This window comes from Bombus flavifrons, chromosome 2 (genome assembly GCF_040668555.2).
Source record: "Bombus flavifrons isolate JBK064 chromosome 2, iyBomFlav1_principal, whole genome shotgun sequence".
In the NCBI taxonomy this organism is placed as follows: Eukaryota; Metazoa; Arthropoda; class Insecta; order Hymenoptera; family Apidae; genus Bombus; species Bombus flavifrons.
Window position 1 is genome coordinate 6,241,611 of NC_138443.1, and position 20,267 is coordinate 6,261,877.

The following is a 20,267-nucleotide window of genomic DNA, read 5'->3' on the forward strand; positions in this document are numbered from 1 at the left end:
AGTACAAAGGAGGTCAGAGACGCATTTGGCGGACGTCAGCTTTATTGTTCCTCCCAGTAGCAGAAGATCTGAAGCAGCGGAAGCTGATTGATCGCAATCAGAATTTCCATTGCGCGACTCGGCCGGGTTAAGCGTGTTCTCGCAATGGCACAGAGGGGTGCAACCAGGAAGAGAGAGAGAAAGAGAGGGTGGAGTAGATCCTCGGAGGGGTGACGACTACGAAATTTTAACCCTGAATGCACCGGCAACTCGGATGCAAATAAAAATGCATAAACATGCACGGAATGAGATACGATATCGGAGACGAACGGATGGCGCGTCTGAAATTTCGGGGCAATATTGAAAATTAAAATTCTAGCATGATATTTGTTACCGGCGGATTCGAGAGGCTTTTTATTATTTACGCGAATCTCGCGAGCTATCGGGCACGTTGTAGCGCATGAATGTTACGAAGGAGAAATTGACGAAACGCGCCAAGTAACTTGCTACAGAAACCCGTACATTTCACAGAGAAGCAGAGAAAGAGGGCGAGAAGAAAAAAGCAAAGAAGAAGTTGCGTTCAAGAATGTGAGAAATCGTCGACATGGATAGGTCATTGCGTTTCTGATTGACGAGTTAGGAGGAGCCATCTAGTATCGACTTGTCTTGTATTACAAATTCAGCCGGGTTGCCGTAGTTTGCGAAATAAAAAAAGTCCCGTGACACTTTTCAAATGCATCCACCTTCTCTATCGTCGATAGCAGTTAGGATGAAACGTGTCAAGATCATGATAGAGGTAAAAGAGAAACGATAGCGATCGTTTTACCGTTGAAAGGCTAGAGAATATATGCGGCACACGTCTGACCATAATCGGAACGTTTCTACTATCTTCTTGAAACACGAAGCGAGGGACACGGCGAGCGACGCGAAGGGACGATCGAAAAGATTTTTCTGATACTCGAAACCCACTGACCCTCTGCCTTTTTATTTCGACTCGTTCGTTCCAGTCCGCCTTTGCACCGTCGACATAATTTCTACGATTGGCCGGATGCCTTTGTCTTGCTCTTTACGAGGGAACCTATTGCCAACCGGAAAATATCGAACGCTATCTAAATTTATTTAAACGCGTGACGAGACTGTTGATCGAATTAAAAAGCTAATTACTAAGAGCCAGACGATGGTAATTGTTAACGGAATAACTAGTTCGAAGCGCAATCTGACGCTCTCGATTACCAGAATTAGAGAACAATTCGCTCTTAGTCACCTTTCGGAGCAACGCCTCGAGGAAGGAAAAAAGCCGGGCAAAGTTTCGTGGAAATCAATCGAAGAAAGAGCATCCCGATGAATCGGACTCTCGTCAAAGAATCGAACTCGGATTATGCGCGAACAATCCGCGAGCGTGACAACGAGAAAGAAGAAAGCAGGTGAAAGAAAGGAAAAGAACTAGAGGGGATAAGAGAAGAGAAGAAAAAAGAAGAGCGAGAAAACGAAACTTTCAATAGACGTTGGACGTTGGATCCACAATTATCCGTATCGAAAATCGATCGGCAGGGGCCACTTTCGTGGCCCCGTAGAAAAGCCAGAGCGGCAGTATAAAAGGAGGGGAAGAGGTGAGAAGGAGGGGGACGAAAGTGCAAGAAACAGGCGAGAGAAATAGAGTGAAAGGGGTTGACAGCCCTGGCGGAGAAGACGAGACAGAGAAGGAAGGTGCGCGTAGAGGAATTTTTGGGCAGCAGTCGGCCTCGTTATGCTGGAAAATCTGAAATCGATTGGAGGGAACCCGGCCCGTGTCGGGGCGTCTGCGCGACGCAGACATCGACGCAGACGCCGAGGTTGCTCGCCAGGTCGATAGCGGAGCCCTGGTTAAACTCTGCGAACGAACTTCGCCGATGGTCCGTGAGGAAAAGAGGCGTAGGTTGGCGAGAAGAAGACGAGAGGATCGGTGTCGGGCGACAAGGATAAAAGCAAACAGCCGAGAATCGACTGTTGGATCCTTCAGACTTTCTACCGAGGACCAGCATTGCGTCGATGAATTAATTACCGACAGTCCTCGGGCCCCCGCTTAATACCGCCTTCTGCCAGGCAAATTAGATCGTCGCGTCGTCGAGCGTCCATCAGTAGATCGCCTATTTCCGGGATCCTTTTATCGGCTATTTGTCTTCGGTCACAAAGATTCCAGATTTCGCTTGTTTTCCCTCTTTCTACTTTTTGTACGAAATTTCTTCTAATAAGAAATTTAAATTATTTATAATAGGTTTTCCTTTGTTAACGAAAGATGGTTAGTTCGTACGATATATGGTTAATATTATCGTGGCTGAAATTGGGCCAGCAGGGCTTACTGTTTGGTACTTGGAGCTTTCAATGTTTAAAAGGCATTCTACGTATATTATCATTACGAAAATAATACAACAATATATGACTATGATAGTACATTTATATTATTATACGAGATGGGATCGTACATACATCTGAGCTTCATGTATCTGAATATGTGTGTCTAATTTTTCCTGCGAAGCATCGTCAACGGAAAATTATATAAAATACTCGTGATGAAGGTATTTCATAAATCTAACAATAGTCCACATTATTCAAACTATCTATTATCCTTGGCGTACTATTATCTCGTTGCAAAAATCAATAAGCCTGACCTTTTGGTGAAAAGCAATTTCACGAGAATAATTTCAAGTTATTAGATAACTCTCCACTTTTGACTTACTCTCGCACAAGGGATCACATTCTTCCCCATTGCCAGGCCATCCTATATTATCGTAATGCTATATTACTACGCTGCTGCATTACCACAATATATCACATATACCGTTCTACTAATAGCAGTTTCTTCATCCCCGACATTCGGCTTGTTCCTCTAAATTGTCCAGAAACGTGGTCCCGTAATTGTTTCGAACATCGCATTTGTTAAAGTACCAAACAAATATCGCGCGAATTGTCCCAAGATGTTTTACGGGAACGCCTTATGGTATAATAAACTCGAGGAACAACAGCAGTAAGATAACGGAGGCCGGTACTTGAGGGTATTCCCCCGGCAACCATTGTAATTGATAACGCAAGGGAAGTGATCAGTATTTGAAATTTTATCCGCCGTCGAAGCCCCCGAAAGGTAATTGAAAAAAGGGAAAAGTCCCAGCTTGACAGCGGAGACGAAGGGAAATGTTATCCGCATCGGTATTCGGCCGAGATATAGTATTTGTTCAATTAAACGGAAGCTCGTAAGGAAATATATGTAAGTTGAGCATGGAAGGAGGTCAATCCGGGAATCAAACTCGAATAACCGAGAAACGATTGATCGTAGAACGAATGCGTGTACACATTTCCGTTTAGAAACAATTTTTCTTTTTCATCGAATTGGATCGATAGCGAGCGAATTGGAAAAAACGTACGGTAATCATTAATACTGGGATTATGATGAAAATGTAAAATCTGTGTCGAAGAGACGGGATTGGAAAAATATTTAAATATATGAAACGTATGAAAAGTTACAAACCAATATCCATATCGTTCCAAAAATTATGTAAATCTTCGAAAAATATATTCTTGTAAATAATGAATATCTAAAAAGTTTCTGTGCAGAATTTTTAATTAGTCATTTCTACTATTTTGACAGTTTTCTGATTAACTCGTTATTCAGATCGCCAATTTGCTGGTCTAATTTTTATATTTAGAGACATCAGATCTCCGTGGCATTCCCTTTAAATATAAATATCGTATATCTACGTATACAGGAGACAAAAACTGGCCTAATCGAAATTGACGTTGCTTTTGCTATTTATTTCTTAATTTCTAGATTACTAAAGTTTCTATTTAAGCGGCGACCCCGTTAACGTAAGAAATAAAAATATTTCAGAACAATATCACTCTGTAAATTAACGAAGACACTATTTTTGCTGCACGCCGGTACAGATACAATACATGGAATACATCTTTTAGAATATGAAAAATTGAAAGCGAAAATTTATTTTGGAATAAACCTGCTTTATTTTTCATTTTACGTTTTTTACTCTTAGCTTTTATGTACAATTTGATATGATATTTCTATTAATTTCAATTCGTATTACTACTACTAATTCGACTTTATATTTGACGTATAAAGCAATTTCTAATGAAACTTGAAACTCGATTTTTAAATTTCTGGACTAATTTAGTCAATAATATTGGAGAGATATCATCCTGTTATTATCGTCAGATTAGAAATATACGTAGATACTTAGAAACAAAATAGGAACGAAACATGTGAAATAGATAAATTGTATGAATTTTTAATATCGTAGAATACTGTGCTTAACCGATTGTCCTTCTTCTATGTTACGACACGATATAAGATATTTGCCATGAGCTACAAGAAGGATCGAGAAACGAACGAATAGAGACCTTGTTATATCGGTACAAATTCAAAATCTAGCAACCCCAAGTTTCTTACAACAAAGTCTTGGGCGTGATTTATCTCGAGTCCGCAAAATAGTTTGTTCTGCACGTCTTGGGAATCATGAACTCGACGTTACTGCATTGGGTTTCTAGAGTCGCTTGCTGACGTGCTTAGTCCGATTCTCAATCAGGGATTTATACTTGCTGTTCGTATGCGCATCAAAAGCAGTTACTTGCAAGAACTAGCAACACAACATCGACTCAACATTTATTTTTCTGCTTATTATTGTCTGCAGCGGAATACGAGAACTGTTACGTACAAGACGACTGATAAATATACAGCAGCGGGCAACAGGAAGTTTCAAGAATATACAATACAGCATATATATAGATATAGAGACAGATGTAAACGCCGTAATTTTATAAAAAGGAATTTTATTTGACAGAAGCGATGAATAACTGCGGTATCTGTATTATATAGAAACAAAATTCATGTTTCGTCAATTCCATGCAAGATTAAATCTTTCCAGTTAATGTTTTCATTTCTGAAGAATTAAGTTAATATTCAATTAATATTATGATTAAGGAATTTTTCGAAGGAAATGAAGTTGATTAGTTTAGTTTCTAAATGTGTTAGATAGTAAAAAATCTCTGATACAAAAATTACTAATATATATATATATACACTAGTAACTTCTTTAACTTTCTTTCTGATAGAATATTGGATAGATATATTTAAAATGTTATTTCGTTGAGAAATATTTAAAAAAAAAGTATTGCAAAGTTCGGATCAAATCTTTATAACGAAATGAAAATTAACTTCTTGTTATCCATTTGACGTATTGTAAAAAAGTAGAAAATTGTTTAAATCTGTTGGCAACCTTATTGTCCTCGTTTAGAAGAAATTCCGATGTGATTTACCGAGCAACTTCAAACAGTTCAAACTGTATTACTTCAATGGCTGAGAAGAAGACAGGAAAGATTGTACTTTTGAAACAACGTTAATGAACTGGACTCGATAAACTTTCCTTATCGGTTTTCAAGTCGTAAATCCTTATGGTAATTATTAGTTGATTCGAAAAGTCGAATATATTACATCGAACAAATTTCGCAACTTTTATCCGATATATAAACGTGTAATCGTACAGAGTTCCACGGAACTGGAGTCTTAAGCAAACTCTTGAATTACAAAACCACAAATTATTTGTTTCAAACGTTTACCGTTGATTTTATTCCGTTTTATTCTATTGATTATATATTTCTGTTGATTCACGTTATGTGCTTACGAATAAGTTTCATATGGAATTTTATTTGCACATCGCAAAATTTTGCACACGTTGAAAGTTGCTTACAAAATCTGATTTTTATTTATATTTCGCATTCGAGTCAGCATCGTTACGCGTATCATAAAAATACATGTCGACACCGATACGAGACGTATCCAGCGACCGTGTTCAAATAAAAAATATTCAGATTTATCAATAGACTGCGTATATTTATGCAAATTCATATTTTATATGAAAATAAAAATGCAAATATATCATATTGTAATGAGTGAAAATAAATGTCCGCAGCCTTATCGAATACAAGTATCGTTTAGCGATATCTAATTTATAATACAAAGATCGACGATTTGCTTAGAATCGAATTTTCGAGGTATAAAATTCGTCAGTGATCCGACACGCTTTTAATTCACGTAGGTATTCAAAATTTCACAAAAATCCGGATCACAAGACCTTTCTAGTATCAAACATTCAACATATCAAGCTGCCAATAATCCATCATTGTATTTCGATCCATATTAGTATCTAGAATTTCATAGGAATTGAAAAAACTGCACATTGGTGTTCGTCGCAATTTTTGCAGGAAATGAAACGTTTGAAAGTAGCGTTAAAAAGAAATCGTGGCGACGAAGGGAACGCCGAAGATTGAACGAAACTCCGCATACGGTGAAACGGCGACCGCGACGTTCGAGATCTGCAACGACCCACTGAGCGTCCCGTTCCAAGGACAAGTGGAAGAAGATCGGTCAGGTAGGAAGTACTTTTTAAGAGATTCAAGGGCTTGGGGATACTCCGGGGAGCTCGAGTATCAGTTTCACCGTACTCTTATGAGAAAATCGATGTCGACATCGAGTCGGCCCGATGCGTCCACAATGACGAGAGTAGCGCGGTGCAGTCAGGTAAAGTGGGATATAAGAAGAATCGGGATAAGGTCCCGGTCGAGAGTAGTGGTGGCCGGATCGACGTCTTTCGAGACTTCGAATCCCGTGGAAAACCTCTGCTCGATAACGCTATAAATCTGCTCGAGCACAAGCGATGCTCTGCCTTGTCGCGCTCTAAGGTTTTACCTTAAGCCACGATCGATCGAACCAAGTGACAAACGTCGTTGAATAAATTCGTTCCTGGCCGTGGATCTTCTTTTCTACCTTTGCTATACCTTCCGAACCTCCTGTGTGGACGTTTCGAGCGAAGCTACGCCGTTCGGTACCTCGTCGATTTAACCACATCGATGTGTTTACCGTAACCGGCACGGCGACGAGAACACCGGCAAATGCATCGGGAAGTATGTCCTACTTTACGGATGCATACCATATTGATTCGCGTTCGAAAATTCGCTCTGCGTACGTGCTCACCGATTTGTAGTACCGTGGAAAAGTGTCACTTATTGAGAACGGGAGAGCATCTTTCCGGTTGATGCAGTCGCGAACACTGTTTCACTGGATGTCTAAATTATGTTAATATAGACGTTGTAGTAGTTGGAGCAGTGGCGTTCGAATTAAATTATGTTATCTGGAACTTGCAGGAGTAATTCTTCGGAATTATAGGTAGTTTTTTTCTTTTTATAGATAAGGAATGAGGATGCACCTTGAATTCGTATGTGGACGATAGAAGGTTATAAAAAGAATTGTAATTTTAGAAAATGTAGTTATATTTGGCGAAAGCAACGAATAGATATAATGTGCGCTTTATAAATGGACCGTTATCAACATGGAAGAAAATATGTCTGATACATCGTAGAGTACCAATTTTAAAACTTTTCTTTCATCGCAACTCTGCATCATTTTTGTTCACATCGTGGATCGCTGGTTACCAATCAAGTGCTTTTTACTTAGCTGAGAAGTAAATGGTAGTGTTCCCCGTTTCCATTGATATTGTTTCTATGCTTCTTTATTTCCCTACAGAGGAAGAGCCAAAAAACAGGGATTTCTTGTATCTTCAAGTGGAACACTTAGCCTGCAACAGACTTAGCGATTCTTAGACTGCTACGATGTCAGTTTTGTCAAAGGAGATTCTATTATTTGTAGATATTAAGTCTGGAATAGTCGTAGCAGCGTAGGAGCAGGCCATGAAAGTCACAAGTTCTTAATGGTTCATTCGTACCAGCGAAGACGTTGAGAAAATATTACCTACGTTGTAAGAAGCTAACAAGCGCATTATGTGATTCTTTCTTCCCTTCACAATAGGACGGAGAAAGAATATCGAATCAATGTAAGAAAATGTTGATTTTCATGGAACGCTAGCAGAATTTGAAGAAAATACTGAAAGAGCAACGCAGAAATTGTAGTATAAGGTAGTTGCCGGTAAAAAGCTGCTAGCTAAATACTATGTGTGTGTGCTTTTGAGAAAAGAAAATGAGTTCTTTGCGCGATCGATTCTCTCTAATCGCTTCGTGTTTAATATATCCCCGGATATGAAACGGACCTATTCGCTTCTTTCGACCATAGCGAGATTTTCTCTTTAATGGAAAGGCCACCGACCGGAAAGGCAGAGAGATTTTAATGCGAACGTACATAAGCGGCACACTAACTGCAGCACGAATGATTTCTCTGTTTATGTACTCTTAAGAGCTTTGCCATAAAAGTAGAGAGTGCTCTTAAAGGTTCGCTTGCCTGCGTACATACATGGTGCAGCCGATTTGTCAAGATTCTGTCTTTCACGGCTACGAGCTTATCGAATCGACCTTCGTACACTGAGATCAAAGAAGGAACTTCAATTCGCGATTTACATACAGAAATACATGGAAAATTATGTTCGACTTCGAGCGTCTTGTTTACAACGACGTTTCCGACCTCGGCTATATTTGGAACCTTTATTGCTTTTAAGTTTCTATAATTAATAAAAGATAAATTCGATCGCAGCAATTGCAAGAATAAAATACTGCGGAGATAAGAATTTCGTGTTAATGCTTATTGCAACCGAGTGAATTTCACGTGTGAAAGATCCATAATCTACTGCTCGATATTAGAATGAAAAAAGAATACATTGTTGTCCAAGATATGAAACGGACGTAACTGAATAAGACACGAGAATGCCTGAATTGTATAAAAGGGAACAGACGAACAGAAAATTCGTAGTCATTAGGATGAATTACTACCGAGTGATACTGATTACAGGAACTAGTATTAAATCGATAAATCGTTTTCGTTGTTAAACTTGTTGTTTCGTTGTTTTGTACTGGATTGTATAAATGAGAATTACTTATTTTATTTATTTATATTAATCTTATATTTATGTGTACATTTGAAGCTATTCGTAGCATGTTAAACTGCCTTACAGCGCTATAATTTATTCTATCCTTCGAAAACTCCTACAGCATAGAATCTGCCTAGGTATACAAGGGATTTCCTAGCAATCCATATCAATTACTTTTGCTTCAACAAGCGGGCAACTCACAAGCAAACATCGCAAGCAAAGATTTTATTTGCAAACACGTATATCCAAGAATTATTAGTCTTTAGCTGTTTTGTTTGTTGCTAGACGTTGCATACTGGTAAATGCAAAAAGAAAAGAAAAAAATACAAATCAAGGAATTCGTTGAGTCACGACGAAATAAAATTTATTTGGCTTTTCGGTGGCTACGTACATTCCATACGTGGCTCTAGAAGAATGTAAGTCGGCTCGTAACGTTAATGTAACGTTAGATGATGCTAGCGAGGCTGAACCACTTCTTTAAAAATTCCGTAAAACTCTTGAAATATTAAGACCTCGCTAATAGACGGTCTATTTCGAAATGGGGTCGCCGCCATTAAAGTCGAACTTCAAGAATTTTGTCCCCGCGTATCTAAGTCTTCCCGTCGACTAAGGCCGCTACTATTTCAAAGTAGACGTTTACGCGACAGCTGTCGGAGACAGGGCTTGCTCATGCCCTACAGAAGGGACGAGTTCGCTACGCTTTTTCTAGGTCTGGCTAAATTTTTGAACAGTCGTGTGTTTCAATAGACAGCGAAAGTTTCTCACTCGGAGAAAGCTTTTCTTCCATCTTTCGTTCTTTCTTCTGTTATTTCTCTCTGGCTCCTTCTGCTGTATTTTTCGCTTCCTACCTTCTCTTCGAATGATCTGCTCTAGTTTGTCCTCTCTAGCGATGGGATCAAGTTCAGCGTGTTCACTTACAAATTCGAATCAAATCCATACGTTCGCGTCATAAGATTTAAATAATACTCATAACATATAATGGTTTGTTCACTGAACTTGTGAAATATTCGACTTTCGTAAGCTGGTTTCGAATCTGTGAACGAGTACCCGCAAGTTTCGAAAATCCACTTACTTCGATATTAGAAAGGATCGATAGTTTTACAAGTACTAATCGAGTCACGAGAATCAGAAAATCGCTATGCGTTCTATACATTCTATTTTACTGTTTGTTCTTACAACTATTTAGAAATAATATTTGATTTACAATGCTTTGTAGAAAATTACAATAGCGAATGATAACCAACAAGAATGATTTTAAAAGAAAATGGAGAATTTCTAATAAGATGCTGATCAAGTTTCGAATCTGTTCGTCCAATGTTCGATTCTACTTGCGAGTACTTTTATCATTTTTCAGAGTACTCACACAGAGATCCAGTCTACTTGAAAGTATTTTTTCTTCCTTTCGAAAACCTTCTGAATTCGAATCTACGGTGGTTACAAAAAGTATTTCTACACCATTGTATTTATTACAGTATTTACATACTAATTAATTAAGTCCAGGTATATTAAGTTTTATAAGTACTACTAAGTATTAAGTACTACTCTAGTATAATATGATTGATTATAGAAATTTAATGCTACAAAGATGAAATGTGCTAGCTGATTAAAAAAAGTTTCCTTAAAAAATAACGTTACGTACAAATACTTTTTGTAACTACTGTCATATAGTTTGCTAATAGTCGAATCCACCTGCCACGTATTTAGGTCCAACATTGGCTTTCTGTTTTTTTTTCCTCGTATTTTGATAATTGTTTCTTCTCGATGATACGTACAAGTGAATTCGTATTCATCGCATCCGGTTTTCGTCCCGGGACCATGCAATTCCGTGATAATGTAATTTCGTCGTTGGCAGCCGACAACGGCGGTGGTGTAATTCGAAAGAATGTCCTTCCCGTTCGCTGCCAAACGTCTTCGTACCTCCGTTCGGATAATGTTCGCAAATTGCTCGTGCCGCAATTTCTTCCACCTGGCGGCGGTCTTTCTTCAGCCCCTCGAACTGTCGGCACTTTCCAGAAACGTACAAATACTTGTTACAATGGAACTTGGGAGAATTGAACTTCTCGCCGGGTGCTATCACTTTTCGTTAAATACAATGAAATACGTATGGAATGAAATTTCTCCTCGCTTAATTTATTCGATCCTTCCGTTTTTTTGACAACAAAAAAAACCTCGTCATATCTCATTCACCTTGTGATTAATTTATGTTTCGATGATTTTGTTCGCGATTCTGATTGAATTTGTCTCGGTTTCTAAATCAGGACACGAACACACGGTTAATCTATTACAGGTGTTCTTTTATAAGTTAGAAATTGAAAACTTTTCGTCTGTTTTTGGATAAGGCAATGAACAAACTTATGTTAGTATTTGTATTTTTGGCTAAAATAGGTGAAATAAAATATGGGATGTTGAAAATACAAATAGTCTCTGTGCATCAAATTTTACGTAATTTAAATTGTAATGTCTATTACTCGAAATAGGAATTTCGAACTTGTTCTGTGTTTATAGTGCTTCAAAGCAAAAGAGATGTATTTTTTAATCATTGATCTATAGATAACAGAGAAATATATTTATTTCTATTAAAATGTATACACGTATTGAAACATGGAGACAAACATGCAGACACATTGAAATGGTTTACACGTGTAATTTGAAATTACATACGTTAATACGTGTTCAGATTGAAAACATTATATCAACAAAGCATGGCTACGGAATAATACGCAGCTACATTAATATGTACCGGGTTAATACACGGTAAGTCAACTGAAATTAGCAAACGTTATTATACATTAATATATGTTTTGACTATATGTAACGTAAATGCGTGTGAATATTTAGCACGAACATTTGGCATGAACACATATAGAAATATAAATTAGAAATCTTTAATTCAGACATAGTGAAATATTTCGTGTATGAAACCAAACATTGAAAAATACCTAAATATTGTTATATTATATCAACGTTATCATTATCAATGCATATTGTCTTCGTTTGAGATCACGCTGTACCGCCGAAACAATAAGTGAATCGTAAAAATGAAATTTAGCTGCTTTTATGATTGAATAGACTAACACTTCAGTTAACCCCTAGGATCAACGTGTAACGTGAAAATTTTTTTTGTCTATTTGTAAAAGAATAGCTGAGATCGTTTCGCGATGTTCGATTTATAGAATAACTCGGAAGGAGGAAAATGAGAAAGAAGAGAAGGAAAAGAAAAAGATAAAAGGAGGGAAAGCAGTTAAGGGAAAAAGGTAAAAAAAAAAAAATGAAAAGGCGAAGAAGATACAGAAGGAAACGAGAAACGGACAAATATGGCCAACGAGAAACAAAGGGAATGAAACTCTCCGATTCCGGTGTTTCAGCAGAAATGAACTGGTATCCAGTTTTAAATCTGTTTTGCATGCAACCATCGTACGGTTGAAAACGACGTGCAGAATTGCCTTTTCTCCTAGAATTGTCCTTGGTGTATTATTGCGATTCTTCTTAGAATAACGTTCAGACGTTTTGAAAAATCGGCATCGTTGTCATGATCGGAAAAATCAGATATGTTCGCTTGGCTCGCTTACCTCGGTAATTCCATCTCGTTGATACGTTTCAGTAAATTGTATATAAAACCAATACGACCGTTGGAACGTGAGAAATTATTCGTTCCAGCGATTCTAATATATTTTTCCGTTTACGTATTTCCCTCGATGTAGCTATCGCGTCCGACAAGGTTCCCCGGTATCGGATTCGACAGGCAGAACCCCGTAGAAATTGGACACGCGTAAAAACGGCCGACGTGTAAGCCTGCAAGCAAACATGTTGTTTCAAGGCGAGTACGGAACAGCGTATAAAACAAGAGAAACGAAGAAAAAAAGACACATCCGCTTCCATGGAAGCCGACACGGCGTATGTGATTAAAATCCGTTGAAAGCTCTGTTTGTACGTCAAAGGTAAACTCAATCCTATTTCCCTTCCGTGAAAACTGCCAGCACCGTTAACAATTACGTGCACGGCCGCCAAGTAATTCCGTGGAAAGTCGCTGGGGTTAGAATTCTCCGCAAAATGTCTCGTTTCCTATACGCTCTGCCCAGAATCGCCTTCCCTTTTCGTGTCGGTAGTCGTGTTAAAGATCGTGTGTGCACTGACCGGGACTAAAATTGTAGATACGAAGTGTAGAACCTCTGTTCTACAAATATTTTTCTAAATAGGAAGGGGACGACGTCGGTTTTGTATTTACTTGTCCACTTACTTATTTATGGCTAGATAACCATTTAGCATATAGAAGGATGCATATAAATAGTTAAAATTAGATTCTATTTGAGGGAGACATATGGATGGAAAAAATGCAAATTAGAAAATTTATCTACTTTGACGTTTATACGAGATAATTATTGATAGAAAAGAGGATGATGCGACGAAGCAATCCTAGTTATATTTCATTTGAAGAAATGGAAAATTTCGAGACAGACTACATTATCATTCGACACTTTATCTAAGCAAATAATAAATTAAGTAATCCGAAGTTTAACACTTTGACTGCCACGCCAAAATCACATGTTTCGCTCAGGACACCACGGAAGTATTTTTATTATTCAAAGTTATAATGGCAAAGTAATAATAAATTGATGATGTAAGATAATATTCTTCCCCAATGGACCGTTTATCTTATTGGTGGTCACGGGTGACCACCGTGACGCCTTGATAACAATTGATAATGACATATTATAACAAGACTTCGTTTATTTCAACAAATCACTCGCATTCGTTATTTCGTTGTAAACAAACCGTCCAGAATATATTATTGAAACGTGTAGAAGATATTAATAAACACTATTTGCTCATTCTATATACAGGGTGGTTGGTAACTGGTGGTACAAGCGGAAAAAGAAGTCGAAAATATAGAATAAAAATTTTTCGTTTGAGGCTTTGTTTTCGAGAAAATCGACTTTGAATTTTCGCTCGGTACGCGTGCGGTACGTTATAACGGATCTCACTGTAGATCGTTGTCTCGATGGAAAAATTAAAAAAAAAAAATAAGAAAAAAATATTTTTATTCTATATTTTCGACTTCTTTTTTCGCGTAGAATCATCCCCTTTCCGCTTGTACCACCAGTTACCAACCGCCCTGTATAATAGTAAGGTATGTGCACACTTCTAACTTCAATTATATATATTATTATAAAGCATTACGATTATTTTCTAAGCTGTGTTTATAATAATATTCGTAGATTACCCCTCAAATATATGGATGCAACAGTACACCATTAGATGCAAGATTTGTTCTATTTTTTTTTTATTGATGTTCTAATAAAAATGTTTAATTGTTCAATGGGGCACTTTTTGTTTGAAAGTATTTTGTATTTATTGGTTATATTCAAAATGCCCTAACTGTCAATTTTCATACAATTTTTACAATTGTAAGAAGTTCAAGCCTCCGGTCACCAATGACCATCGTGGCAGTCAGTGTTAAACAAACAGACCGTTATACTTTTATACATGTAGGAACATTTTTACTTTACGCGATTCGTGTTTATATTTATCAGATATGCTTCTCGGATATACGTGTGCAGTTAGTAAGTGAGACGAGTTACGGCTTGGAATACAGTTCTCTGTATAGGCGAAATATCAACCAATCGGCATAGATTAGTTTCGAAGTATTAACAGAGATTGTAATAAACTGTTTTGCGAAGCAACGTGCAGAATTAAAATTAACGTAAATTAGCTTAGTAGAGATTTAGCCTGTTTCAGTGATTTTGATTTTTATTTACGAAACCCTGTTAAAGTAATCGCCTGTCTGGAAGATATTAGGAATTTTCGTAAACGTTCTCGCGTTCGTATTTTATCCGCACCGTTTTACGAGGCACTGGATTAAACAGGGACAGATGGTCACGGTTTATTCGTTTCATTAACTTAGAAATAGCTGTACGCGTTGCTCTTATTTCCACAACCTCCGTCCGTCGAATTACGGATGCACGAGCTTTGGTTAATGACTGTGACTTTTGGTGCTTTGAACGGCTCGATTATTCTTTGATTTACGATCCGAAAATGTCCATCTTTTTCGTGTACATGGTCACATCGATGCGATCCAGAGAATGGAAGTCGGAGGAAATAAAATCGGCTGATCTTGAAAACTAATTTACTATTCTGCCACGGCTATCTTAACGCCGATAACTTCCACTGAGTTTACGATATTTCTTACCTCTACCATACGATATTTCCTTACCTTACCAGCTGCCGCTAAATTGTTTATCAAATGCGAGGAAAAATAGTACGGGTGACAAAATACTTAATTTAAGAAATTGGGGTAAAATTGAAGTCTAATAAAAAAAGAAAAAAATCTATACATTTCTGAATATTATAATAAGTTAGTTCAAATGTTCTACTTACCATTCCAAAACAGAAGAAAGCTGATGTTGGGTCAAATTCTTTACGCCATTTTCGCCTTTCTTCGTTCAGTATGAAATACGTAGCTATTACTTTGTAACAGCATAGCAACGTAATTTTACCTTCAAGGAAGGGTCACATCCGGGTCCGATTTGGATGAAACTTTATAGGCTTGAAGAAGAGGCAAAAGTAGCAGATACGTATATTTTTATCTACGGTAACTCATGTTTAAGGGATGAAATCACCTTCCAAAGTTCGACCCCATAAAAGCTAGCTTAGAAACGGCTACAAATACAAAGAAATGTTTTGTTAACAAAAACGAAGCGTTTTCTAACATATTAGAAGAAAATTCTGGAGTCAACAAACAATTTTCAAAGACGTATAAAATATTACGTCGAGCATATTCACATGAAAAAGAAGCAGTGACTGTGCGTATAAAAAAATCCCCTACACGAATACGACCATTATGTATTATTTCCTATATTTATCTGCTGTGTGGAAAAAACCCACTTGTGCCGCCGAATACCATAAATAAGATTTACCAAAATGCCAGAATACGACCTTTGAAATCAAACAACCCTTCATTGCACGAAAAAACCTCCTAAATCTGGTACCATAAAGTAACTTAACTCCCATACAAAAGATCTTCCTACATCACCATTTTCTCCCCGTTTCTCGCAGGCGTTATCCCCGTACGTTTTATCCTCCACCGAAGCGGAACATCTTCCACCTTCTCCGAACGTATTCGAATTCAGCGCGTCGCAATAATTCGGTAAATAAATTTCCATGATTTATTTATCGCGATATACGAGCGGTCGCCGAGGGCTGGAGAAAAGCAGAGGAGAAACGTCGAGTCCGGGTAAACCGGCTACGTCAGGGCAAAACGCAACGCAATACGAAGAAAGGGAAAAGGAGGAGAAAGTAGCTCGGTTGCAAAACGTTTCTGCTACTTACTTTCCTCCGTGTCCTTTTCTTTTTTACCCGCTTTCTTATTTCTTCTCGTCTTCTCTTTTCCGCTCGGAGCATCGTCTTCCAGCGTCACGTTGCTCCTCGTGTGTTCGTGCGGTCTGTCCGGCTTGTTTACGACGCGGGCATCGAAGCGGAGTTCGCCCGGAGGTGGTGGAAACCCGATATAACTCCGACCCTTGCCATCCCTCTCGACACGTTTCCCGAACAGGGTGGGTCATACCAACACACGCCACTCGCTCGCCACCGAGCAGCGCACTCAAGCTTCTGTGGTTCATGAAAGCCAACCTTCTTTTTGTTTCTCCTTGTTTTTTCCCTTCTTTCGCCGTCTTCCCTAGCTTCTTATTATTCTTGTCATCGGTCAGTCGGAGAGTCCGTACGCCTGTGTTCTAGTCAAATCTTACTTTCGAAATTTTTTGGAATTTTTTGCAAGATCTTTTTAGGTGGTTCGTAAAGATTTATAATTTAAAAAAATCGAGGAATTTTGTGGAAAGAAATCTGATCAAAGTTCGTTATATTTATATCTTCAGGAATACAAATATAATTTTATTGAACGAGATAGCTACGCTGGACTTGCTTTATGGCGACTTCACGAAGTCATCATTTACAGACACTATGAAAAGAATTTTGCGTGACGCTATTTGTTGCGGTATGAATTGTATATGACATGGTATATTAGCCGTTTGAGTCGCAAGCAGCGCGATCGCGCTGTTTAGATTTTATGTCGAAAACATTTGAACGCTACGGACGACTGGCGGTATTTTGTATTTCATTGTTATCTTCTCAATAATTTTTATTGAACAAAACTTGAAATATTTATAAACTAGTAGTACGCATATATAATAATGTAGACGTATTTCATAAAAATAACAAATATGACGAGCGCTATTGCGTCGCTTGTTTCTCTTCGCAATGGATTAAGACAAGCGCTATCGCGCTGTTCGGGATTTTTCGACTCTGTTTTTTCAAAGACCGCTGGTACTCAAACGCTTAAATACTTTATCAGCATTTGTTGGTAACATTTTCATATGACTGCAAAAATTGATACCATGAACACGAAATATAGAATCTGATAAGACATCCCTTCATCGGATAGTAAAGACGTGTGCAAATATCTTTTGTAGCCATTGTAATTGGTATTAATTACGATTTGAACTAGAACAAAGTACAACTTTTGCATTCAACATTTTTATGTCTTACATTTACTAAAACACTACGTATGGATATTTAGAGATAATTTTTATAGAAATAGCGAATGTCTGAAAAAAATGTTTATACAACGATGTGGAGGAAAGAGAAAAGATGGATCATTTATTAATCCACGATGGTTTCCTATTGCGTTAAGACTAGCTGTCAGCTATTAAATTGATTAACCAACGCCCACGGTAGTATTTTTATGCCGTGTGATTTTGTTGTTATTTCGTAACTGATGTTAACTTTTCCAGTACGATACGAGTAGAGTATGGGGGTGTAGTATCAGGAAGTTGCTGTTTTACGGTAGTTTGGTTCGTTATATGTTTCGAAAGTTTGTTATAGTGATTTATCGGTGTGATTAAGAGCATTTATGAGCGTGGTACATACATATTTTAAGAATTATCTGGGAATATATGAATTAGTTAATTATCTAGCATTTTATAGGAACTACGCAGTAAACGATTTTTGTTTATATATTTCGATTTGTAGTTTATACTATACAATAGTAAGTATAAAATGTATAGTATAAAATAGTAAGTATACTTGTATATTAAAGGATATTTAATATTGAATTCAACGTTGCTCGTATTTCGACTTACTTTCAGGTTAGTTTAGGAAACAAAGATCGGTTTGGTTCATCATCAGAAACCTTTAAGACCAACATAGTCTTGTTTCAGAATTGATAAGCCCTAGTCTTGAACCAACAAACCTCGTTATTGATAAAATCTACCTCGCTCCTACGAAGTTTAACCTATTTTATGTTTCGAAACTTGTGCTGCCGGGAGTTTATTCGAGGATATTATAGAGTACATCAAATAATTCGAGAGACAATACCAAGTAATTGGGGAAATAATTTTCCTCGATGTTTCTCGACAATTTTCGTCGAGTAGCGAGCGCCGTGCAGTTTTCAGTTTTTCAGCATCATTAAATTTCCAGTTACGTCTCCACCATAGGAAACCCCTAAATCTCTGTATTTACGTAATCTGCCTAAAAAATATGTTCTAACGAGCTGTGTTTTTCGACCCGTGTTACGATATCCGTGAAACTTCCCGATTTTCCTCGTATTTGAGCGTACAAATGTATGTACCAGCAGCGGAACTTTGCAGCGCGAGAACATCTGTTGCACCGACCGTTTTTAGTAAATCTTTACGCGAATACAATAAGAATTCGCGTCCGCATTCAATTTTCGAAAGTTACATTTTGGTTTCCGAGGCAATAAAGGCGAGCAACAGTACGCCGTTATGGAAAAACTTCCTTTCTGGTAATCTAGAATAGCCAATTTCGCGGCGAAACAGAGTTAACCGCCATTCTTTTATTCCCCTATAAACCCGAATACCACTACGTCATGCAATTTAATAAAATTTAATCATTTTTTTCGCTTGTGGTGAAGTAACCAACATAGAAAACAAAAAAAAAAAGAAAGAAAATGCAACAACAAGAGCAAACAAAAGAATGGAGAAAAAAATAACGCTCGATTCGATTATCAGTTGTATTTTTTATTATATTTAGTATATATATATATTCCAATATCGCCGATTCTGACATGATATCGATAATATCACGTTGAATATTATACATTCAGCGTTCGCTTCCAATTACTCCAGTTTCGCTAATTATCAGACTGCAGCGCACTTTCTATATAAAAACATTAATTGAATATCAGAGAGTAAGAAGGGTTCATTTGCCTCTTCCTTTTTCCATTACCTTTCACCTGGTTCTTTTATCTTTTACCATTCTCTGCTTTGTCCTTGCTTCTCTGTTGCTCTTCTGTTCGTTTTATCTTCGACGATCCCAAACAATCTTCGGGTCGTCAGATTTTCCACGTTCCGCGAAGACTATGGCGAACGAAGAGTTAATCAAGCTGCAAGACCAACAACACCATGATCGTTATGTTTAGAAATACTAATACGGTCGAGCTGATACGGTCCACGGGAGCTAAACTTTCGGCACGAACTTGCTCGTTATCCTTCCATAGCCATGACCGAACGCAGCGCCAAATTTAGTTTGGCAATAACTTTTCCGAATGCAAACTAGCAGTGTTTCGATAACACGTGTTGGACATTCTGATTAATGAATATCGTTCCGCCATTGTAAGTGCCATAAAGTTGCGGCACGTGGTAGAGCTTCTCCTCGTTATACCAACCAATATGTAGCACGCGTTAAACGACGCTCCTGCTCTCCCACAAAGAATACTTTGACGTCGCTTCTGTTAATATTATTTTATCATTACGACAAAAGTGAAATTGTCGTGATGTTAGTAATTGGAGAAGACGTTGGTAAGCGTCCGCGAAGTTGATATTCATATTTCGAACTATAATTGAAAAATTACAAGTAATATTGCAATCTGTTTTACGTTGAAGTAATTTGGTTTTCCACGAGGAGGTCATTTTATAGTATATTCTTTGCTGTAGAACAAAGTACGGGTTATTTTCTGAAATTTTTCAATTAAGATTTTCCAAGAATGAATAAAATTTTAAGAGGAAAAGATAAGAGTAACGTACATTCGTAACACTTAAAGGATAAAAAAATCTCCTATTAGGTTTTATTTCTGTGTCTGTTTTCATAAAAGCATAGATTGCCATATATTTCATATTATATCATATATATCGTCGTATAAATTTATATTAGACGCTAATTGATTCTCGATGTCCATGAGGTTAAAAGACTTACCTCGAACACACTTAGAGTCATAGAACTCCAGCAGACTAGACAACGAAGTCGTGGAACCTCGGCCAAACTTTGGGTCATAGGACCTCACCTACTTAGACACTACCACCGTGAGACACGATCGCGGACCATCCCGAGCTTGCAAGATCTCGCCCACTAAATCTCCGGAATCGTGGAATCTCGCCCGACCAGATCCTAAAATCGTAGTATCTTATCCGCAACCATCCAAATCTG

General features: G+C 37.7%; 2 long non-coding RNA genes across 5 annotated transcripts in view; both read right to left on the minus strand.

The window, feature by feature from the left end:
• Positions 1-6,547: 6,547 nt before the first annotated feature.
• LOC138189483 (uncharacterized) lies at positions 6,548-13,645 on the minus strand. The gene is made up of 3 exons (XR_011176054.1): positions 13,190-13,645; positions 11,106-12,973; positions 6,548-11,075 (listed from the first exon to the last, which is right to left on the minus strand). It is a non-coding gene; the product is annotated as an uncharacterized LOC138189483 (long non-coding RNA).
• A 5,233-nt stretch (positions 13,646-18,878) lies between these two features.
• Positions 18,879-20,267, minus strand: part of LOC138190061 (uncharacterized) — a 33,702-nt gene continuing 32,313 nt past the window's right edge. For 2 of the 4 annotated variants that reach the window (XR_011176192.1, XR_011176190.1), the window contains 2 exons: positions 19,071-20,228; positions 18,879-19,001 (listed from right to left, as the gene is read on the minus strand). This is a non-coding gene — a long non-coding RNA (uncharacterized LOC138190061). The remainder of the gene's footprint in view (positions 19,002-19,070; positions 20,229-20,267) is intronic. The other 2 variants (XR_011176191.1, XR_011176193.1) reach the window with 2 other exon arrangements.